Source organism: Saccostrea echinata, unplaced genomic scaffold, assembly GCF_033153115.1.
Source record: "Saccostrea echinata isolate AGI-Se365-2 ecotype Australia unplaced genomic scaffold, CSIRO_AGI_Sech_v1 ptg000022l, whole genome shotgun sequence".
NCBI classification, from domain to species: domain Eukaryota; kingdom Metazoa; phylum Mollusca; class Bivalvia; order Ostreida; family Ostreidae; genus Saccostrea; species Saccostrea echinata.
In genome coordinates, this window is record NW_026889771.1 from 9,484,590 (window position 1) to 9,511,081 (window position 26,492).

At 32.8% G+C, this 26,492-nt stretch overlaps 1 protein-coding gene and 1 pseudogene across 1 annotated transcript in view; one reads left to right on the top strand and one right to left on the bottom strand.

Annotated features, from left to right (window-relative positions):
• The window catches only part of LOC133190369 (RNA binding protein fox-1 homolog 2-like), a 443,535-nt gene that overhangs the window by 386,896 nt on the left and 30,147 nt on the right, over window positions 1-26,492 (bottom strand). The gene's annotated exons all lie outside the window — the stretch shown is intronic.
• Window positions 18,859-19,706, top strand: LOC133190592 (galactoside alpha-(1,2)-fucosyltransferase 2-like; annotated as a pseudogene).

Sequence of the window (26,492 nt, forward strand, 5' to 3'; positions counted from 1 at the left end):
TTCTGGGTTATGGAATACATGAAAGTCACAGGGAGGTCATTAAATCGGAATTTTCTTATTTTTACGCAATTTTTTTTATCAATTTCATAAGACTTTTTTTAAAAGAAAATACAAAGCACATGCTTGCCTATCTACTTTTATATATTTCTTGCACTAATATCTGATGCATAATGTTTATTGCAGATTCCCTATTAATCAAACAAACAACAGATATTATTTTGCTTGTTTAATGTGGCGCTTCTGGCCGCGGTGATCAATTTGCTGGGGCTACCACAGGGCTGCCCCACAATAACAATCAATACAACAAATGTGACGACCCAAATCGGGCGGATCATGCACTGGGTAGGTCACAAGTGCATGAACGTCACCAATTCAATTATAAATCAAGTTCAATCAATAAATCAATAATCAATCAAGTTCAATCAATCAATCATCATTCAATCAATCAATTCAATATCAATCAAGTCAACTGCTTGTCAATTACAAGCCAATGCACAAATTCAAATCCTGAATTTCAATTTACATGTGCAATAGGATAAACAATGGAATGAGCGTAAGAATATGTGTTGCACTCCTCCAGTTGCGTTGAGGTGCGACGGAATACGCAAACACACAGAATTACCACCGCGACATCGGTTGAAGTGGACGCTGTATCAAGCAGGCAGTCATCACGGATTACGTAAACACAAGAATTCACCACCTTGAAAAAGGCTGATGTGGACGCTGGACCAATCAGGCTGTATTTACGGAATGAGCAAACACACAAAATTCACCATCGGCACATAGGCTGATGTAGGTGCTGGACCAAGCAAGCCGTCCCTACGTACATATAATATCCGAACACACATAATCCACCACCGCGACATAGGCTGTTGTGGAAGCTGGGCGAAGCAGGCAGTCTTCAGCTACAATGACATAACAAAAAGCAGCAGTATTTGTTCTAAAAACAAGAGGAGGGTGGGTGGGTAAAATTTAAAACATTGCCACAATTTAACTCCCAAAAATTTTCCATGACCTTACCGTTTAATCGATTCTTCTAGAAAGGAGGTAGAAACGAACTTATTATTAGACTATATACAAATGGACCTAAATTATCCGGAATGATAGCTTGTGACTAAGGGTGAAAATTTATATTTATCCGAATGTACGTAACTTATCCGGAATAGATAAATATTACTAGGGTTACTGAAATAAACTCACTTATCCGAGACCAGGCTCGTATAAGTGGTATTATTGCAGATTCCCTATTAATCAAACAAACAACAGATATTATTTTGCTTGTTTAATGTGGCGCTTCTGGCCGCGGTGATCAATTTGCTGGGGCTACCACAGGGCTGCCCCACAATAACAATCAATACAACAAATGTGACGACCCAAATCGGGCGGATCATGCACTGGGTAGGTCACAAGTGCATGAACGTCACCAATTCAATTATAAATCAAGTTCAATCAATAAATCAATAATCAATCAAGTTCAATCAATCAATCATCATTCAATCAATCAATTCAATATCAATCAAGTCAACTGCTTGTCAATTACAAGCCAATGCACAAATTCAAATCCTGAATTTCAATTTACATGTGCAATAGGATAAACAATGGAATGAGCGTAAGAATATGTGTTGCACTCCTCCAGTTGCGTTGAGGTGCGACGGAATACGCCACTTGCAAGGGCCATGAATACTCGTGTCTACCACGAGTAAGAATGGAACTGCAACCGCCACCAATGGGGGTGCCAAGAACCATGGTGACGGCGGCAGTACCTCAACGCAAATGGTCACCGTCGACCAGGGCCTGCTCATTCACCAATACAACTTATAAAACAAGTGACTTACTAGTCAATTACTATTCAATGCATTAAAGCAAAATATGAATTTAAATCGTCAACGGTCATTCACCTATTCCGTTATATGTGTTGAAATGCAATTATGGACTTGTGAGAATAAAATAACTCCCCGTTTAATCTAAAATTGTGGATCCATACCTGCACTCTATTCCCTGTCCCGTTGGTTTATTTTATCGTACTACTTACCTACTAGGTTGTTACTCCTGTTACGCATTTTTATGGCTTTTATAAAAATTTAAACTATCTTTGCAAGTATTGGTTATAGTTGTACTAAAAAGTGTGGAGTGTATCAGACCCAAATTGAACAAAAACGAGATATTTACGTCATCTCTCAACTTAGAATACTTTTAAAAACAATATTTGTGTACTTAACCCCCCCCCCTTCTCATTTCCCTAGCTGCATAAATCATATTTCCTCTTCACAATTTATTAAACAACTATAATCCATAGTGAAATTAAAAAAATAAATAAATAAATCATTGAAATGAAAGAAAGTAAAAATATGTGAGCCTTGTAACAACTACTTAATGGATGCCTAAACATGTACATTTTATAGCCAGCGTTTCAAAGCTAAAATAACCCCCCTGCATGTTGGTGGCAAATGTGCTTTAGCGGTTGCTCCCCAATTGTAGTGAATGAGATTTAAATTTTGTATTCTACAAATAATAAAACATATGGGCATGATATTCCGTATCCAATACTGACTAAACCTGCTCGAAGTTTCCCTGAAAAAAGGATAAACACCTTTTATGACTGGTCATGGAAGTACTTGCAACTACATTCGAATCGTTAAACTGTTTTAATTAAAAATAACTGCAAGGCTTATTAATTTAATCATCACCTATTAAGTGTTTTAAAGTACGATTAATTTTAGTTTTATATAACCTCATGCCATAAGGGTAGTTTAACCTATTTCAAACAAAAGGAAGAATACTTTATATCGCTATTACTTAACGTAATGAAACTCTTTTGCGTTGAAGGTAGGAAACGTTGATTAATAGCTGAGGACAATGTGCTATAGCTATTGACTACACTATGAGATCGATCACTGCAGATTTTTAAGGGACATATAATATAAGAAAGAAGCCCTGGTGAAATAACTAGCTAAATGTTCGTTGCACCACGCTATGAAATTAAAATGCTAGCTCTCTTGTGTTAATTTTTTGTGGATATTTCCCGCTAAGTAGACTATTCTAATAATAAGTTTAATCATTTTCTTTCTGATAAACGTTATTTTGGAAGTCTAAATATTCCGAATACTTTGACTTGCTTTCTGAAGTGCAACCATCGGTATTACATTGTACCTTCGGCATACTTATTGTTCGTATCATTCAATTGTCACTAGCGTAAACAATATATGTAAACAACATGTTATGCCCCGAAAATGAATGGAGATTTATAAGTTTCTTGACTTTATTGCAAAACAGCCGCAGTAAGTTATACAATTCGAGGTAATTGCGATACTAAGTGTTCTGAGTATTCAAAAAATATCTGTAAGGGAGTAGTTTTATCTCTGGGAAATTTAGGTATAATCGTGGACCATTGTGTATTACACACAATTATACATGTATTTGGTAAAAATTAAACAGAATGATAAAATTAGTCTCAAGGCTTAAATCCCCATTAGACACTGACATAGGTGTGCAATAAAATAGATAAACACAATAAAATATCCGAGAAAACAAATTCTTGAGTACGTTGCAACTCTTTGTCCACGGGTATGTGTGGTGGAAAAAAACTGGTATACTTTATAAGGCATACTTCTGGACATATCTTGGATACCCCTTACCAGATTAGCTTAAAATTGAATGTCAGTGTACCTTAAATAAATGGATCAATATTGTTTTGACAACACATTATTAACTCCTTGGTTTTGACTTTTCTTATGTACTAGTAAATTCAATATTGCAATTTCATATCAACCTATTAAATCTTTAAATAATAATAATAATTGATTCATATATAATTTAACTGATTATTTGACAAGCTTTGTTTCCCCGTCTCGTCGAACACATTAGCAGCTTATCCATTCAAAGATAGCCTGATAAGCAACATACGGAGCAAGTACTGGGTGCTGCTTATCCTAGTGAGACTCCTGACCAATCACTTTTATTAATCTGCCTATCACAGTGCACTAATAGCTTAACTAAATATCAGAACTAGTCCATCCGACGGAGACGAGGAACCAATTTGATTTTGACCATCTTTTTTAAAAAAATTACCAGTTTATTTGAAATATGCCCCCCCCCCCCCCTTTCACACAAAGACTCGCTTAACCAAATTATACTTTTCCCTAGAATGTAATCTAATAGCTGCGATTAATTGAAGCTGGATTAGGATCTATATCATTTGCCAATTCCACTTTTATATCTAGTATTAACACAACTGCAACATTTCCTACTTGTTTCTTTTTTGCAAATCTTTAATTACTATTCTAATGAATTATTGGGGAAGTGATAAGGGCATGCTTTGATGGAAAGGAATGTTGTGCCCATTGCAGCTGTTGACTCACTGATAAAGCTGTCTTAAAAAAATAAAATTAAAAATGTTGACCTGTTTTTGGTAATGTACCTGAAAATAAATAATCATGGTAACATACATCTGTAATCACTATCAATTACTTATGGTTTTTTATGTACTTACTGCCTTTTGTACCAATATAATTTGCTCCTTGCTTGTGCCTGAACCCTGTAAATTTGCCTACCTATTCTAATGCATATGAAAAATACTTTTCCACAGCTTTGCTGCAGTTTGACTGCTCACTGCGAGACAAATGCTTGCAAAATTAATAAGAAATGTTTTCATCCTATTTCAATAAACTGTGATTTTGCTTTCATTAGTTGGATTTTTATGCAGAAATTGACCATGTGGACCAAATGAGCTCCCATATGTTGTGTAACATAATATACAAGTTACATGTAACTCCTATCCCATTATGTAATAGGAAAATCAGTTCATACAATATCATCCATAAAACCTTACACCTTTTTGTTTTCTTAAAAAAAAAAAAAAAAAAAAAAAAAAAAAAAAAAAAAAAAAAAAGATAACAAACAGTACTGTTCCAAACCTTTTCAAAAGACCAACAAACAAATGAAATGATACAAGTCTGCAAATAGAGCATAACACTTACACAATTTAATAAACCTCCTCTCAGTACACACAGTACTTTGATTACTTGAAAAGTGAAAGTGCACAAATTCTCGTGAATGCTTTCTCCGATTTAACGACGATTACATTTTGTAAAATGCGAATCAATATACCTCCTTCGAGCACGATAAATCTATGTAGAAAACAAACTAAAATCCTTCTAGTAAGCCCAGCTTCTGTATTCCGTGTTTTATGAAATTATCCCCCCCCCCACCCACCCCCGTTATAGCTATGATGGACTCGAAGTTTAACATTTCGCTCCTAAAAATAATAACTCAAGTTAAACAATCATTTGACCCCCAAGCTGATCTTAATATATTCCTGTTACCTGTAAAGTCTCACAAATTACAACATCGCGTAAAATCAATTCAATTTACGAAAAAGTCCAATCAGGCCAAATCCAAAGTCAAACTTCGCCATCGATACGTCTAATTTGCTTTGAAACTACAAACCTCAATAGTTATACTAAAAATCAAACTTATTTGATTTAAAAAATTTAAAACATTGCCACAATTTAACTCCCAAAAATTTTCCATGACCTTACCGTTTAATCGATTCTTCTAGAAAGGAGGTAGAAACGAACTTATTATTAGACTATATACAAATGGACCTAAATTATCCGGAATGATAGCTTGTGACTAAGGGTGAAAATTTATATTTATCCGAATGTACGTAACTTATCCGGAATAGATAAATATTACTAGGGTTACTGAAATAAACTCACTTATCCGAGACCAGGCTCGTATAAGTGGTAGTATAAAAATCTCAGATAGGCAAACCTGTGCTCTATGTTTTTCGAAGTGAAAAGTTTCTAAAATTTGACAAAATTACATCAGAATTAGGAAATTTGGTAAAATATCCTATTTCGGCACCGTCTTGTGGACTCCGCATAGAGCTTTGAATCAAAATTAGTGCTATTTTTAAAACAAGAATCTTTAAAATTCTTAATTTCAGTATCCTAATTTTAACTATGTTTTGATTTTTATGTGAAACACAGGATGAAACTCTGCCATTCAGTCAACTGAAAGGTGACTGAAAGTTTGTTGAAAGGTGACTGGATGGCAGAGCTCTGGCATTCAGACACCTTTCCAGACAATTCAGTGACCATTCAGTTGACTGAAAGGTGCAGTTTCATCCTGTGAAATAAAGGGCCAGATTCGGCCGTTACCATATCTTTTCCTTTGAAAATGCTAGTGCGTAATTTATATTTTTATTAATGGCATTTCAAAATGTTTTATTACTTATAGCGAGCGCAGCTCGTCACTGCGAGCTCTAACGACAACGCCTGGGCGAAGAGAAAATTCGGACTACTGCACATTCATTCAATAGAATTTTTTCCGCAAAATTCTGGACCCACAATGCATAGCTTGTTGGTCTCGCTTCTAACTTCGTTCGCGCGGTAATAACAACTAAAAATTCACAAAAAATAAACTCACCTTAATTTAATGGATATTGCATACAGATAGTAGACTAAACATTCTTTGTTAAAATCTTCGCAGTTTTTAAACTTTGTTTATGGAAATGCAACTAACATACAACGTCATGTGACGTTACAGTCTAGACGTTCCAAATGTCTCGTGCGGTTTGAAGAGGCGGATCTTAAAATGAAGTGAACAATGCGCTCGCCCCAACGGTCGCACCGTCAGCATATTAGGACTTACCGAATAAATTGCATTAACTTTAAGGCATGGGTTTTACCGATCTATTTTTGCTGATAACCTTTTCTTGAGGTAGACTCTGACATTGATAAAAAGAGAATATGAAACCTGGTTTTGCAGTAAAACAACATTATTTTGAAATAAGATTGTTTGGTCTTTTTTCTCTATATTTTTCTATGATGTATATTCAAATCCAGCTTATCTTTTCACATTGATAACTCTTGATGACCTATTGTATTCACAAGAATTAACCATGTCCAACGAATTTTAAATATAAACTATATACGTATGTCATATTAATGTAAATTTTAATTACATGCAAGTGTGCACGCATCAATAATTCGATACGTCAGGTACGCAATTAAAAACGGGTCACTAAATGTCATGTCTGCTACATTGTTTTCGTAGCAAATCACACCGTCCGAAGTCAATTGACCTTTGAAAATCACCGTCCAGATTCATGAAGCTATTTTCATAGAAAAATAATGTTTCGTTGTAAAAAATCGAACGTCCGGATCCTCAACGCGAATTTCCGGATCATTGAGACATAATAACGTTAAAAAAATCTGACTCTCTCCAAAAATCGTCCCGTACATGGCTCCTGCAATCTGGCTGCTGTCATCACTATGACTCCCTTTTTAGGGTGGAATATTGATACCAGTGGTCGCCGATCTGTTAACAGGATGAATTTTTCTAAATGCATAAAGATATGCATGGAACATTTTGTCTCCCCACATTATTTCGACTACCTCCTTGTCGATTTGCGAATACATCTCTATAGAGCAAAGGGTCTTTTACGAAAATGCAATTGTTTTTTATTCGGCATATTTTGGGATAGAACGGCTCCAAGTCCATGTGGTGACGAGCCTGTAGCTCAGTACACTGGCTTACATTGCTTGATCTGATCTGATTGATGTCATTATTTCTTTGATTTTCGTAAACTGGTTTACCTCTAGTAGATTATACAGCAGTGCGGATGATAGGTTAGCAATAAAGAGCCCATACATGTACTAATTTACAAGTCCTAGGAAAGATCGAAGCTAAAAACTAAAAAAAAATTGACACCATAGGATTTAGTACTGCTTCCACCTTGTCTGCTGTTTTATGCAATCCCTCGGAGTCAATGACATATGTCTACATAATTCGATTATATTCTTAAGAAATACATTTTTTTTCTGCCTGTTTTCTCTTAAGCCATTTCAATACTAGTACTTGTTCAAGGTTGTTTATGTGTTCCTCAGTGGTTTTTCCAGTTATGCTTATGCCGTTCATATTGCAATTGACTCCTTGTAGTAATACCGTTTTCGTTTCTGAGACCGCTCACAAATATTCTCTCAATGTATTGTTTAATGTATCCTTAACCTCAAACAATTCGCTAAGCTTCCTTAAAGCTACATTATAATCTCGGACACTCTCCAAATTCTGCGGTCCGTTGGAACGGAAACGCTCATGATCAACAATAACAAAGGCAGAACAGTGTTCTGTTCTTTAAGATTTTTTAATATTTTTCGTATCTGTTTTCTGATTGTACATGTGTATTTTGGGACTGTTAATTAAGTCTCTAGAGCATAATTATGTTCTGGCACCCACAAGGTATAATAATAAAAATTTAAAACAACATCACTTAAAGAAATATTCTGTCGATATGTTATAATATAATTGTGTTTATTTTAATAATGTCTATATTCTGAGTATCCTTGGTGTCCTTGATTTTGTTTACGTAAAAACGTTTGAAAAGCAACACACCATTGGTTAAAATACCTCATTCATTTGTATATTGTACATTCCTAAAATTAAATATCATATATTGTGTGGTAAAATATAATTTGTTTATTCTGTTCCAAAAGTGTTTCAGATTGTAATAAAACTTAAAGTACCTTTTCATTAAAATTTCATTCCTTTTCTATCAATAGCTCGCATAAAGACATTTTTCTTGTCGAATGCTTATTACCACCGAAATAGGTTTCTGGAGGATATATTTTGACTAGGGATGTCAACGAATATTCGAGTACTCGACTATGTTCGATCATACCGACTATCGACTAAATTTTTTTTAGTCGGTTATTCGTTGAAAAATTGCTACTAATAGTAATCTTAAATTCAAGGTTAAAAAAAATTGATATGTTCAGTTCATTTATTAACGTATCAGTGTTCAGTGTTCTCGTGGGTAAACCTCAGAGAAATGCTTAGCCGGTCTTCGTTAATTGTTCAAAGGAATTTTTTGTTTGGCAAACATGCATTTGCATACTTTAAACGATGTCAGATCCAAATTGTAAAGTTTCAACCTGCAAGATCTCGTATAATGCAACTAACAATTAATGTAGAATAATTTAACAGATCTGACATATTTGAAAATACATGTACGAGGGGTTATCAAAAAGTTGGTGGACTGATGGATAAAATTAATATTATGTAGTCTGTGCTTACAAAATTTATAAGGAACATAAATCAACAAAAGTTTAAGAAATGTTGAAAATTTTAGCTTGATACGTTGATAATTTGCCAAATTATTCTAAAATAAAAAAAGACATTATATGATCACCCGGCGCTGTCGCCGTTTAGTTTCATGACGTCCGACAACGTCATTGTTTTTCAATGTCCGCTCTGTCTACCTTATACACTTATCTTGATGTGATTACCTGGAGTTAAGTAAGGACTTAAGCCCGTCTTGTTTATATGACTATATTTACATTTGCAAATGTTTTCTTTTATATAACACTATTAAAAGCAACGCGTATCTATATCCGTATAAACACGGGTTCCTCGCGTCATAAACGTTCGACGTAATTTCTCAGTGACGTCATAAAGGGTCGACGCGCAATCAGAGGATCAAACACGTGCTGTTAGGTTTGAAAAATAAAACGTTTCACGCGTTAAAGATTATAATCAGGCAAATATAAAATATGAATAAGTCACAAATGTAAATATAAGTAATAAGGTATCATTTTAAAACATCTATCGGGCTTTTAATACGGGTTGGTACGAGATCAAATTTTTTATTTTATTTGATTTGATCTCGTGACCAACCCGTATTTATATCCCGATAGATGTTTAAAAATGATACCTTATTTCTTAATTACAATGTCATGAACAGCTGCTTTCAATGCATATAATATTGTAAATGAATCTATACATAGGGAAAGATCCTCACTTGATTATGCTAGAATACTTCTAAAGCTTGTTCATGTTCTCCACACATGATTAACGTCACTTTTCGACGTGACTGACTTTTGACACCCTGACTACATATCGACAATAACTGTGCATTTTTCATCTCTCTGAATCTTTTTGGTTATTTAAAACGAGTACTCTGGATGCATTTTATTTTTCTGCAGCCCGTTCAAACATATCATAGGTCTATACCAGTTTTTCCAGGAGCGAAACTTTATAGAATGTTGGAAAAAGGAACCCCTCTCCCTTTTTGACGTCATTTTCAAGCCTTGAATTGTTTGGACACTCCATATGAAATTTACGATAAAATTTCATAGAATTTACAGAATTGGGGTAAAAATTACAGATTTTACAGAACAATCGTGTTGTACCAAATGCCCCAATTTACGGGATTTTTTTTATGACAAATGCTTATATCACAAGAGTTTTTTTTATTTACACTCAGGTAGAAAAAAAAGTCATATTTGAGGTTGCGCCGCCTGAACATACCATTGCTTACAAAAACATTAACAATTTATTAAAAAATATAACTTATGATTTATGGTTTATTCTACAGATAGAAAAGATGATGCTAACTAAATGTGTAAAAAATTCATTGATGTACCTAAAGCGGTTTTAATTTCATGGCGCTAGTCCACGAACTTTTTGATAACCCCTCGTATATGAACGTAATTTAAAGGTGATTCTTTCTGATATTAATCTGATATTAATTCTGATATTAATGTCAATCATTTTAAAATTGTATTTATTGTTTGCAAACATTCTCATGATTAAAATTTATTGCAAGCTCTCCTTGTTTTTTTATAAGAGTTACGCTTTAATTGTTTAAAGTGACACTGTGACAGACAAAAGGGATATCGACAACAGTAGAATTTTTGGATGACACATGCAAATTTTGTTCAGTTCTTCAAGATATTAGGTTTCAGAAAAGTACAGGTTTCAAAACTAAAAAAATCTAATTTAATGGAGAAAAATAAAAGTTTGTATAACCCATCACAAAAATATTGCTTCACTTCCTCCTCTTTATTGTACGCATGCGCTGAAAAGTTGAAGAATTTACCATGGTTTCAATTCCATAGATATAAATGTCGGAAGACTGAGACTTTTGATACAATCTTCAAAAAAGATGATCATAACTTATTCCTTAATTCTGCTTGCCCCAATTCAATGTTGTTTACAAGTTTCACGCTAAAAATAAAGGACGCGTGACTTTGACATTGTTGACATTGACGATAAAAACAAAGCGATAGATACAACATTTGTTTTTCCGGCACTTATATTTTGCAGTTTTTTTCTTGCTTTACAGTGCAGCTGAGTTGACAAAACTTCGCTATATTCATATTTCACAGAAATCTTTTGTTTTGTGATACAATTTTCTTAAAAGAAACACATGGTTTTGACTCATTATGCAACTTTAACAATCACTGACAAGACAAATTCAAATGGCTTCAGGTAAGAAATCAATTATAACGGGTACATATACTACCAGCATGAAAAGAAAGGATAAATGTGAGAGTTTGATGTTCTGTATATAGTTATGTGCAGAAAATTTTATATTTGAAATCAAATACATCGAATACACATATTTATTACTACGTAAATGTTAACGATTCAATAATTCGTTGTATAATGGTGATAGTGTAAATTATTAAATATTGTACAGGCTAGCAGTCTGTTAAAGACAAATAGAAAAAATGACATGAAAAATTTAATTTCAACGAGTACTCGACTATCGTTCGACTAAAGCCTCCGACTATTCGACTAAGCTGTCCGAGTAAAATTGACATCCCTATTTTTTGACACGCCCTATGTTTTCTTTGAACAAAACTTACTTGGCCCATAGTTAATAGGTTCGTGTTTTGTATATATATATATATATATATATATATATATATATATATATATATATATATATATATATATATATATATATATATATATATATATATATATATATATATATATATATATATTACGTCAACTTCTTTGGCGATTTTATACCGATGTCAACGATGTCGACGTTAACGAGGTTGGATCCTGATATTTAAAGTCTTAAACTTTTTTTGTCAAGTATATCTTTAGTTTCTACACACATGGCTTAATTAAAAATCAAAACAAAAAATGGGGGTCAATACGCTTCTTTTGGCGCTACAGTACCTTTAAGATGACCTTTCTGCACTGAAATTTGTGTCTTAATCAAAAACCAGATCTTCGACGTTTTTCTTCCAATGTTTTTATCCAAATAAATCATGGGACAAAATAAAATATTAGTCTTTTTAAAAAAAAGACACATTAAAATTGTGACTGAGAAAAAGTTTCTAATTGCTTCGCATAATCAATTATTTGACCTTTCTGCACCCATAAAATGTGATTTTTCGGGCATTAAAAATTTAACAAGCAAGAAAATTATTTTAAAGTCTTAAACTTTTGCTGAATTTAAGGAGATTGATTAACGTTGTCCTTTATATTCAGAAAAGAAAAACAAAAGCGGGGGTCTATGATGTAAATTTTTAGATATTACTAAAAAGGTGTTAATTTTATGTTAAAATTGGCTCATTTTTCCCTGGACGTTCAGAATATATTTACTATATTTTTCACAATACAATGAAAGAATTCATAAGAAATAATTTAATAGATATTTCAGAACCAGCATAAAACATTTCACTGCAAGAAACAGCTCTGTGTGCAACCAGCATGGAAAAATAAGAATCTAAACTTAACAGTACTGTATGAATTTCAAAAGTGAAAAATTGATCATTTTCTTCTAAAAAAAAACCCTTCCGCCACAAAATATAGTTCCTGGCTTAATCCTATTTGAATGGAATTTAATCGCGGTTTTTCATTGGATATAGTTTAATTTGGATTGTAGAATCCAGATTTAATGTTAGAACTTAAAAACTATGCAGACTTTTAGAAATAAAGGTTCAGACCAAATCTATTCAAAAGCTCAGGATCGAACCTCCTTAAGGTCAAGATTTAGTAAATAAAAAGAGCCTACGGATTTCTCAAATTTGAGAAATAAATTCCTTTAATGATGCTTTATAAATATAGCTTGGTCAAAAAAGGTGTTTCGGGGCATAATTTGTAGGTAAACAAGACGAAAAATCTTATCTTAAACTTTCATTTTCAATGAAAAATTAAGAAAATCAGTCATGAATATGGGAGTTTTTTCCATATCAGACAAATTAAATGTATCCAGATTGCCTACAGTCTCTCAGAAAACGGTAATTTGTATGTACTTAGCCTCTTCTTTAAAATAATATTAAATTGAATATAGGTTTCGGGATTACTTTTCACATGATTTCAAATTGAATTCCAGAAAAGTACTTTATTTTCTACATAATTCTTCTACAGCTGTAAAGTACGGGAAAAAGAAAGTTTAATTTGATTATGACGTCATAATGGATCTAGCATCAAAAAGGCAGTCTAAAATCATTTACTAGATCTTGACCTTAAGGTCAAGATCTAGTAAATGAGTTTAGACTGTCTTTTTGGTGCTAGACCCATTATGACATCATAATTGATTTAAACTTAATTTTTCCCGTACTTAACGGCTATTATAGAATTACGTAGAAAATGAAACATTTTCATGGAATTCAATTTGAAATCATGTCAAAATTAACTCCGATACCTATATTCAAATTAATATCATTTTAAAGAAGAGGTCAAGAAATATGAAAAACTGTTTTCTGAGAGACTGTAGGCAATATTGATATATTTTCTTTTTCTGAGAAAGAAAAAACTCCCATATTTATACCTGACTTCCTTCATTTTTCATTGAAAATAACAGTTTATAGTATCATTTTTCGTTGAGTTTACCTAAAAATTATGCCCCGATACACCTAATTTCGCCAAGCTATATTTGTAAAATATAGCATCATTGAAAGAACTTGTTTCTCAGATTTCAGAAATCTGAAGGCACCTTTCATTTATTAGATCTTGACCTTAAGCCCGGTTTTGCCAGAGAGCGTCCATATATATATATATATATATATATATATATATATATATATATATATATATATATATATATATATATATATATATATATATATATATATATATATATATAACAAAAGCACACTGCGGGACGCTATATTGATATAATAATGAAGCCTGCATTTACATATCTTTCTGTTACAATTGCAACCTCGTACTACAATATGTAGTATGAAAGGAGATTTTTTTTCTAATGATTTTTCATATCATGGGTAGGGTTGCTTAAGGCCAAAAGTTAAAGTACATATTTTCAAGAGAGACCAATTTTATTGAAAATGAACCCTAATTGACGAAAAATTATGTACAATCATAGCTTATCTGCTTTATTACAAAAAAACATCCTTAAAGAAACTGCAATCGATGCTATCTAAATAGCCATGACCACAATTTCCATTGGAAATAGAGCTAAATATTCTCTTGTCCACGAGTCCCTTGCCTCAACCAACACCGATATCGAAGACAATACAAGAGCGATAACTCTTACGCCAAAAGCAGTGCATTTCAAAGTCAATAAAATCTTTTAAAGTCAACTTAATATTAATTTTTGTAGTTATAAACTTTGAATGTACCCCATCATATTCCCCTATTGCTGTGTAACAATTAGTGTAACTGACATGTTAATTTAAAAATTCTGCTATGTCCACAATCAGGATGTTTGAGGTTTGAAGAACATCCTGGGTGTTTGATATTACACATCTCTTATGTACCACACTTATTGGATGCCGTATAATAGGAGAATATCGGTGTGACATCAGAACGCGTCTATGCAGTTGTATATTGATACAGAAGGTGGTTGTTTAAAACAGACTGCAGGCAAGCATTAAGCGACTTTGACACTATCTTTTGAAAACTCTTCCGATTACAAATAATTGTGATAAATATCGAACCTAAAGGATTGATCGTAACTCAAACCTGTAGCCATTTTTGATTTACAGAATTAAAGCAAGATAAACAAACAAAAATATGGCCTGTTAGTCTTCTGCTGTAGTGCTGTACTTGTGTGGATGTTCAACTTTCACAATAACATTTATGATTTTGCAATACATAACTCCGACTTAAAGCGTAAAGGCCGTGTCACACTATCAGAATGTTACGATTACCCACGAATTAAAAAAAGTTTTTAAAAAAAAATCGCCGTTCATCGCCAGGTTAGTCTTGCGATTTTACTATAGCGTGTGGAATTTTTTGCTGCGAGAACGGCGTGTCTACGATGTCTGTGCGACAAAGCACAATGTCTGTACGATTTAAGTACGAACTGAAGCGACATCATTACGAAGTGGTTACTATATTTCCACGATAATGAAGGATTAAACGCGGTTACATACGAAGGACTACGATATGGAACGATACATACACGATAATCCTACGATCAATGAAGATTTCTTACGAATATACATGTAATGAAATGCATTCAGAAGAAAGGGAAAGTTGTTTGAAATTATTAAACATCAATTAAAGTAAAAGTTATTTGATCAGGGTAAAAGCTACAGTGTGGAGCTTTTTATTATGTTCAATATCTTCATGACACGGCCTTTATAGTTTCTGTGACACATGCGTTTTCAGTTTATTTCACTTTTCTTAGCTTCTTTTCTTTATATGTTGTATTTTGTCTTCGACAGTGTTAACATCATACAACGTCTGTCTACATCGTATTTACTCGTAGTTCAATCGCACAGTACTCGTACAGCACTTGCCATCAATTGTCCTTTTTCGTATCATATTCGCGCGAAAGTCGTACTATGTTCCTATCAATTCGAATAACATTCGAAGTATCTCGTAGGACACTCGCAGTTACTCCAAGGACACTCGCAGGACACTTGCATTGTCGCGAGTACTACGAAGTTCCAAGCATGTTGAAGATTTACTACAAATTTGTGTACGAGTGCAGTGCGGGTGTTGTGCGATTATCTACGAATACTTAAAAATCGTGCTGTGTCCACGATTGTTTTCAACATGCTCAAAACAATCGCCGAGTTTTTCGATTTGCTGCGATTCAACACGATTAAGGAAGATATCCGACGACTACCTCTACGATAAATCCCGATTTGCTGCGAATTTTGAATTCACGAGGAATCGTAGCTATAAATCTTGACAGTGTGTTATGGGCTTTAACAAGAACCCCGACGTTTGATGACAATACAACAAAATTTCAAAGGAATACCTTGATGTACTTTTTTACTTGAATTCTTCATTTTCTCCAATCTTCGTAGACATGTTATGTAGAAAATTTAATCAATCAAGAGTTGTTCTTTAAAAATTTGTTATAATCCTGTAAACTCGACCTCCTGTTCTGAACTAATTACTGAGTTTTTGAATGCACTTAGAGAATGAAGATGTTGCTGGTGTAGGCACAATATACAAAGGTTAATGCATTTATATGTTTTAAATCTAAGGTACCATTTTCCTTTCTACTTTTTTTTCCTCCGATCTTTAAGTTAGTAGTACTTTTACTTAACCTGATTCCTTTAAAAGCGACATGCATGATTTTATCAATCATTAATGATATTTCTCAAGCCGCAGACGAAACATCGTTAAGAGAGTTATCGTTCAAGCAAGTTTTTTGATAATAAGTATAATCATTCGATTTACCATTAAGTTAAAACTTAAAATGTCAAATTTCGATAATATAAACAATTATTCTAAAGAACCTCTTATTAAAAAGTTGAAATATGATATCTAAATTGCTCAATAAGAATTAATGATAATATAAAATTGATAGGAAGGAAGGAATAAGATTGCAAAAATTTATCTCAAATTAGAAATTGATTATGAATAGTGATACACCGTATGCCATAAGACTGTGTTGTCCTTACAAATGAATTTGAGGTTAGTTATTTGTATTCATAAATATGGACATCAAATATATTTCAAAACAAGCAACACTTTAAGCTGTTAGAAGTATAATGTGAATTACATGGTACTTAAACAATTCAGGAACTCCTCAAGTATGTGTCCTATTTCATTATATACAGTGTATATGAAGGTTTTGATCCAAATATGCCACATTCAGAATGTAATTTAAAGAATGCTATTTACCCACAACAAATAAGGTTGTGTGTAAGGTAAACATATATTTAATACAACAGTATAAAATGCTTTTGACAACAAATACTATATTTTATCACGTTAACCTCCTTATCTCTCCTTCGATTTTTTATCGTTTAAAAAAATTCTCAGAGGTTATATATTGTTAGGTGTCCCAATTTTGTTTGACTGCTTAAAAACCTGTACACAAGTAGGCTACAACAGCATATATAACTCTTTTTATTGAATTTGATTTTGCCATATAGTGTTTCTAATTATATAAGTGTACTAAAATGGAACTATCGCTTAAATTGAGCAAACAGTTTGATTTCTCTAAAACCTGGTATACAAGTAGACAACATTCGCTACAAGGGTGATATATTGTTATTTATTCATTGATTAAATTTGATGTTTCACAAACACCTCTAAATTTTGCACTAGGAAATTAACAAAAAAATATTTTATACTGTGTCTAACTTAGCCAATGGGCCTAGGGTCAAAAGAAGAAAAAGTAGGTCATCCATGTCGTGGGACAGGATTTTTCTATGCACTTGTGTAAAATTTATTTTTTAAAAATCAAGTGTCCGACAACTGAAATAAATTCCATATCCTGCTACAAAATATTGAATATCCTCTAGGCCTATGTGTATTTATAAAATTATCCCTAAATGCATGAATGATGAATGAAACAATAAACAATAAATGAAAATTACTTATATATACACAATTCTCTTTTTTTGAATTTCTAATTTCAAAGATCAGTGTTTCAAATGTTACTGAAAAAATTTACAACACAACACATGAAGTAATTCAAACATTGCTTTCCGTCTCAGCATGTGTATATCATATATTTATTTCTTTGTGTTTGTGTTCTTAATGTTTGTACTATTTAAAAACTGAGAAAAAAGTTACACCGTAAGGGGCGTTTGACCATAGAAGAGCGTTCAAAGCAGATAGTTTGGTGTCTGCAGGGGGTTTCTTCGGAGAAATTTATGAAAAATGAAAACAATTAAAAAAAAATTACTGATTCCTGTACTGAAAAAATTGTTGCCAAAATTAACAAACATAAAAATATTTACTATAGATAGCCACGGCGTTAAGTAAGCAACACATGATAATTTCAAAATTGTTCCACAGAATTGGGGTAACAGGTTGTTGGGTTGATTTGGTATGGACACCAAGGAACTGGATGACTATTAGGCGACATGATAGTCAACAGCTGTATGTTATTTGATTTTTAACTGAGAGACTGCTTCTCTGGCAACCTCACGGACCACCTTTGGTGATCACCAACTTCATATCTGGGCAAAAACGGTCCGCAGTGCACTTCGGGAAATTAGTTTTCGGCCAAGAAGGTCATTTAAGGGTCTTGTCATGATACCAACATATTTGCCAATCCCACTGTTCTGGAGAAGATGGCATATTATGTATACTAGTACCGATCAGGCAAATGTTCAAATAAGAATAACAAGTGGTGCGTTAGCAATTTCATCTAATGCATAGTTACTAGTAATTTATGATCACAAATTTGAGGACTTTATATAATTTTATTTACACATATTTTTAAGGTCTATATTATTCTCTGATAAATATTCCTGTCTTTAATAAGTAAGGTTATGATGTTCATTTTGTAGACAGAGATCTGAAGCTGACTTCATTATATGGCTATTTCGAAAGACAAGTAAGAATTCATGACTGGTAGTATTATATCCATTATTATCCATATTTCTTTAGTCTGAATTACAATGAATAAACATGACTTTTTTTTTAAAAGTACATTTATATTTTTATGTATTTAATCGGTAACCAATTTTTATGATATTGGACACTTGATGAGAATATAATCTTTCATTTTCAGAATGTCTTCCTACTTTATCATTCGGTGTTGTGTTATTTATTTTAATTATCCACGTATATGAACCACAATAACGACCACGTATGATATTTCAAAATATTTCTCGAGCAATCCGAATTGAGAAGAAAAAAATGTTTAGTTACAAGGACTCTAAAGAAATGGTAAGTGTTCAATTCAAAGGACGCCTCGGAAATCTCATGTTTGAATACGCATTCCTTTACATAATAGCAAAGATTAAAAACCTATACCCTATTCTTCCAGAAGACTCGAAATTGGTTGAAGTGTTTAATATTCAACATACTACTCTTATGGCAATTAAAAAGAACCAATCTGCATGTTCAAAATTACCTCTACACAAGGAAAAATGGGGACTTTCATATGATGAGAATTTGTTCAGTGTACAACCCTTTCAAAGGAGTGAGATTTGATGGCTACTTTCAATCATGGAAATACTGGACTAAATATGAAGAGGAAATTCGGGACATCTTAACTTTCAGAGAATCGATAAGGAAAAAAGCATATACACAGATGAGGGATATCCTTAATCTGATGAAATTTATTGCAAATAAGGAAAGCGTTGTAGTCGACGTACATATACGAATAGGAGATTATGCAACAGAAGGAAATTATAAGTTCGGCACACTCATACCAACTGAAACTTATTTCAAGAATACCATGAATTATTTTAAAAAGAGACATCAAATCGTATTTGTTTATTGTAGGTTCTAATGGCATAGAGTGGTCTAAAAAACCTTATCAACCGAAAAGAATGTTTACTACTCAACAGGGAATTCAGCAGCAGAAGACATGGCCCTGCTTTCTATCGCTAATCATACCATCATGTCTGTGGGAACTTTTGGCTGGTGGATTGGATGGATGGCGCGAGAAACCACTATTTTTTTTATAAGAACATATTCAGACCCGGATCAGCTTTTGCTAAAGAGTTCCGAAATAATTCTATTGATGACTTCATTTGTCCTGGGTGGATTCCAATGGAATAAAAATAACATATGTGAAATACTAAGGACAAATCCAGGATTCGATGTTCTATCAAGCATTTCGGATCAATTTATATTATATCTGTTATTGCTGCAATATCGTATTCACTGATTTCCATTCCATTGTAGGCCTATAAATTTTTTTCACGTAGGTATTAATATGTCTTTTAATGAGATTGAGCTGAGATTTAACTTTATGACTAAAATACCCTAATATTGATTTTATGTTTAAAACCTCTCAGGAATGAATATTTACACATTCCAAGATTATATTTATAGCTGTCTGCTTAGCTGTATATGTATATATAATACCCTATATGGCTATATAAACCACTTAGTATGCAGGAAAATATGAACTGACTTCGGTTTCCTCAAGTAGGCAAAGTAACTTCTCAGTTATTGTAAATACTTGTTATTCACTCACTTATTATAATTATTATTAATAGGACCGACGTGATGTTAAATAGTTTTTTTATTATTATGATAAATGTAGGACTATTTTTTTTCTTCTGAAAAATATATTTAAATTCATAGAGGAGCTGAATCTGCTCATTTGCAGGTAAGCTTTTATCATTTGTAGAATTTGATATTTCAACAAACATGTAGATTCTTTTTTTATATGCTTTGTCATACACAAGGTCATTCATGAAGCTTTTCAGAATTCGCTGATTTTTCTTGTATTATGAATTACTATATGTTATATCAAAAGGATCAATGTCATGCTAACCATGGGAACCGTGACAAAAAATCCATAGCAAGGCATCAAGTTTTCGATGTGGATAAATTGATTGATTGTATGTTGGTAAACGTCGAACGAGAATTTTTCACTCATATACCGGCGAAGGGCTTCAAATTTTGACCTATATTCGCCCTCAAGTCCATTAAGCAGCGAGGGTTCTTTATCTTTATCGTGCCAAGGCTACCGTGACACGGGATCTCGGTTTTAAAGTCTCATCCAGAAGACCAGCGACTTTCATTTCTAGTGCCGGGTGCTTGGCAAAGGAACAGTCACTAACTATGTTTACATCTTAGGTTTGGCGCGGCGCGGCGAACGAGAAACGAACGCCGACCTCCTGATCACGAAGCGAGCGCCCTACCACCAGGCTTCCGTGCCCTTTCGATCTGGATGGACGAAAAAACATTAGAAAAATAAAGTCAATCTATGTTTCAAACACATAAATATTTAAATTGACACACTGTGTAGGGTTTCCTTCCTCATTTTAGCTTGAAGAAGTGCAGTATGACTGCAGTATTAATTCTCATCACATGTATACTTAGAATTTCATTCAAAGGAATATTAATCAAGAAAAATCACATCTTATGTAAAGTTTGTGAATATAAAGATTACAAAGATTATCAATTAGAAACTCAAGCATCTTTTTAATATCAATTTCGGGGTACTTGTGTGTAGAATCGGAATGTATTTTAACAAGATAAACAACTGATGACCAATAAAAAGGTAGGAAAATTTACTTGTTCCATTTTTATCGGAGAAACATCTGTCTTTGATGTCAAAAGGCCCAGTCTTAAATTTATCGCGAGGAATGGTTGTATAATGTGTTACAAAGGTGTACGTTTTAATGCTATTGATTTTGGTACAACTTTATTATCTTAAATTTTTAAAAAGTTCCAGAGTTTTTAGATATCTGCATCTGATTACTACCTCTTCTGGAGTATGTTGTTGTACAGTATTCCTGGGGATTCTCTTTCCCAGCTGTTAATATTTTTGTGTGGAGTAAAGACAGAACATGGTAGAATATTTAATAGGACCCGCTATATTTGTTTGTAAGGATTTTATAAATCTTTTGAAGCCAGTAAAGTATGGTAATTCGAATTCAAGTTGGTTGTTGTAAATATTAAAACTGACAAAGGGTTTTGAAGAATTTAAACCTTAGCAAGGGAAGTATAAGTTGGATTATCCCAAGTGGAATTAAATCCAAGTTCCTCTAAAAGGCATTTGAAATAATGAGCCTTATAAACGAAGACTATGTTGTTACCTGCTTTGTCGGTTGGGACCTGTAGATTTTGATCATGTAAGCTATCTAATTCCCAAATCTATTCTTAGGAAGAGCCGTTAACAATTATGCGAGTATGATATCTCTTTAATCAAAAATATTTATGATCTTTGTTATATTTATGTTGAAATTAATATCATTCTAAAACAATAAATGAAACTCTGTCATATAACAGACAACTTTGGCATGATTTGAGAAAGATAGGTGAAACATAAGGTGTATCTGCTATTCTGATTTAGGGTAACCCAATCCTTAGTGCAAAATACATATATACGTGTGCTTATTGGAAGGGAAAGCAAATTTAAACAGAAGATAAATGCAGAAATTATAATAGACCAAACCTGCAACTGTTGCAGCTTGATTTCTACGATGCAATAGGTTCATCAATCTCGAGATCTAAGCGAAAAAAATTCTTTGCCATTTTTAAATGCCTGTTTTTCAGATGATAGGGTCGAATTTTCTCTAGCCAAGCTCAGTGTAGCAACCCTTGGACTTCCGGTACAAGGACTGCCATTCATGCTAATGATATGTAAGAGCCTGTTGATGCGTGATGTGGTGCATATTTGCATCTACAACTCTCCATCACCTTTATTTTGAGATTTTCCAGAGAGAGTAATGGAAATGCGTACTTAAGTCATTTTTAGGAAGCCTTGGTATCGCTTTCGGAAAAGAAAAGAGAATTTATTTATCGGATTATTGCTGCATTACTTATGATGAACAGATACAAATCCTTAAAATCCCATATTATTGTCAAATGTATTGTTAAACATGCAATTTTTGATTTCTGTTAAGCGGACTCCAACTTAACTTCCGGTAAAGGCATAAAAATCATTCAACCGTTAAATTACCGATATCTATAAAATTGAAGATGTCCTTACTTTTTAGACACAAAATTATATCCTATATACATTCTTTCCCCCTAAAATGGGATGTTGCGTTTCTTTTGCGTTTCAGTATATTAAGATTAGAAGTAGCTTGATCTAGGAATTGTTGTTTAGATAATAACAGCAGATAAGTTCAAAGTTATTTTTCATTTTTTATTTAAATCTAAATAGAAATATAATTGAGTATTATTTTTATTTTATAATAATTTAATGACCAATAGATGTAAAGCAGTATATTTTATGAAATTGTATCAATGTGATTTCATTTAACAAACTGTCTGAAAGTAAAATATGTTTTTCTTCAGATTTTTTTCTGAAATGAAATCTATGGAGATAACAAACAGTATTCTAGCTCAAAAGTCCGTTAAACAATACAAATTTTGGAGCAGAGCAAATACGGACCTCTAAAACATCAGAGGCGGGATCAGGTGCAATGGAGGAGTGAGCATCCCCTGCCGACTGGTCACACCCGCCGTGTGCTCCTTGTCATTATCGGGAAATAACAGAAAAATCCGTCGACAATTCAGTGTGTAAATAATGGCCAAACAATTAGTATGAAAAAACGTCAGTCAGCATTTGACTCAATGATAAATTGTATTTGCTGACAAGGTCATTGTATCGACCATAGAACTTACGAAATGATGACTTTAAACGAGACTGCTGATTCTCGTTTTATAAACTTGTTTGTCAATAACTTACCGGTACCTTGTTTTAGACAGTTTCCTGTTTAAAAAATTCTGTAATATTTTTGCTGTTTGGGTGGAGGACAAGAATACTAGTAGATATGCAAACTTTGGCGGGAACCTCATACCAGGGAGCAATATTTTGACCTACTTCATCCTGTTAAATAGAGCGACTATGCTTTCTGTATGCGGTCAAACATTGCCAAGAACATAATGGATTCTCTAGAGAGTATGGCGTCTGCGTACAGGTCGTGTTCTATTAAATGATTACTTTTCATAATTGAACTGTGTACTATGTTTCGGATACAAGATGATGAGCTAAGTTCATAAAAACACTTAAGACAGAATAACTTTATCTAACAAAAGAAATATTTATTCATTTATCAACTAAGAACATCAGGGTTCTCCATCATTTGAAATTTTACTGTGTTGCAGACTTTACGCGAACCACAAATATTCGCGGTATTTTTGCGACCCAATTCGCAACTGAACCACTATACATGATAGTTACAAAACGTGTGAAAACATTATTTGTCTTTGTTCCTTCATGCGTAAACTCCAGCGAGGGTCTAGGAGATAATTGATCATGCAAGGTGAAGTAAGACAAAGTGCCTAATTAAGAGATAATTCAGTGCTCTGTCTTAAAATTGAAAGACGGTAGATTTGTTTGAAAAAAGTTTCAGTTGGAGAGAATTTATGTTCTGATTTTCTTATTATCACAGATCTTATTGTGTCGCAAAATTTTTACTGTGTCGCACGCATAAAATTTAAATCGTTACTGTGTCGGGGAAATTTAACTGTGTCGAGACCGACACAGTAAAACAGCTCATGGAGAACCCTGAACATCTTTAAAGTTTAGGGCGACAAACCAAACTGCATAATTAGCCGACCAAATGGAACTATTACATGGTTAGGTTTAGATGTATCTCTGTACCACTGTCAACAATTTAAAAAACCACTTTATGATATCTTAAACTTATATCTGATTTAATTTCATTCAGTTCGTGCATTACTGATAGTCTACAGAATGAGACTCTTTTTGTACTTAATGAAAACTGAAGTATTTACTTTAATAAATTAAACTTTAACTGTTATATATATATATATATATATATATATATATATATATATATATATATATATATATATATATATATATATATATATATATATATATATATATATATGCATAACAAGGATAGACAGATATAGCAATATATTAAAACTGTACATTAGTGACTCGGGTGGATTAGAAAAACGCTAAAAACCAACAAAGCAAAACAAAAATTAACATCGCACATCAACACAAAAATCTTATTAATCTAGATACATAAAAAATACATCTCCAGAATGTATGTAACTTCTTGAAACAATGATACAAATTAAATGCATATCATCACCATTTTATAGAAAATTGATTAAATAAATTGTGTTCCATTGAATATTTTCTGTTTTATTTGTTATGAAAACTACTTTCCTTAATCAAAACAATTTCTCTAAACTAGTTAGAATCAGTTTTTTGAAAGTCACCTGTACGAAAGATTTCTTAAACAATGGACTCTTCCATCAATGAAACAAACCATGATGTACAAAGGACTCTTCCATCAATGAAACAAACGATGATGTACAATGGACTCTTCTCTTCCATCAATGAAACAAACCATGATGTACAATGGACTCTTCTATCAATGAAACAAACCATGATGTACAAATCAATCATGTAGTATTTTAATTACGTACTAGTGTTTTCCATATGAGTGAAAAATACTCGAGATGGACGTTAAACAACAAACGAACGTACTTGTGTTTAAACCTACTTTACACGATTATCTGTATAGATATAAATAAAACTATAAAATGTCTTTCTTTGTTTTTCAATGCGGCTTACGCGGGTTATGTTTTTTTTTCTGCAATGGTTGCAACCGTTAATTCCCACTTTATCAATGTGGGAATAATCAATGGATTCATAATGATACAATGTATATTTTAAAATTTCATAATTAATGGGTAAAATGTATACCTAATTTAGAAAATGACTTTCATTATTCTTTAAGTATATAGTTTGCATCATTAGTGAGCGTTGTATCAGTTGTGATTCATGAGGTGATTGACTAAATTAGTTATTAGTCCCCTACCGGTGAAACTGGAGGGGACTATAGGTTTCCTCTGAGTCTGTCCGTCCGTCTGTCTGTCTGTCTGTCTGTCCGTCTGTCCCTCTGTCAGTCTGTCCCACTTGGTTTTCCGCACTTTTTTCCTACACGCTTGCAGATATTGAGCTGATTTTTGGTATGTGAGTGTATCTTGATAAGTTACAGACCAAGGTTGCATTTCGTTCCGATTCATTGATTTTTTACGGAATTACGGCCTTTTCATTTTTTACGGGTCTTCCGCAATTTTCTTCTAAACGCTTTCATATATTGAGCTGATTCTTGGTATATAAATTTACCTTGATTAGTTATAGATCAAGTTTGCATTTCGTCTAGCTTCATTGATTTTTGACGGAATTATGGCATTTTCAATTCTTAAAGGGGAACCAGATTACACTTGCCGGTAGGGGACTAGTATTGCTAATGCAATACTCTCAGAATGCTTGTTTAATTTTTTTTTCTACAGGATGATGTTTACTTAGGGTTTAGTCGACAGGCACAGATTGTTATAAAGTATCTTAATAAAAAAAATCTTTTTAAATGGACAAAATGACCATGTTATAAATTACTATCAACATCAAATTAATTTTTTTACGATTTTAGAATAAAGGGAGATCTATGTTAATGCAGAGCAAATTCGGAGTAAATTAATTTTCAACTTGCTCATTGCATTTTGAGAAGAAAGAAAAATATCAAGATACACTTTTAAATTAACTTTTAAAGATATGTTTTTTCCCATAGTATTTGTGAAAATAAATGCCGTCAAGTTTAATACTAGAATCATTATACAGTACGACTGATGAAAACATACTATGATCTGTAAATTTTTCATATATGTTTTCTTCTTTATAAGGATGTAAACGTTTATAAGTTTCACTTGATTTGTTAAAAATATGTTTGTCCAAATCAAAGCAGTACAGTTGTACAGATTTTGTTTTTTATATAGTTTTGTGATAACATTCATAAATTTATTCTAAAGAATATATACATTGGATTTTCATTACTGTTTCCAGAATCAAACACATATTTCCCTCTTAAAAATACACACACATTTTTCTAAAGTTG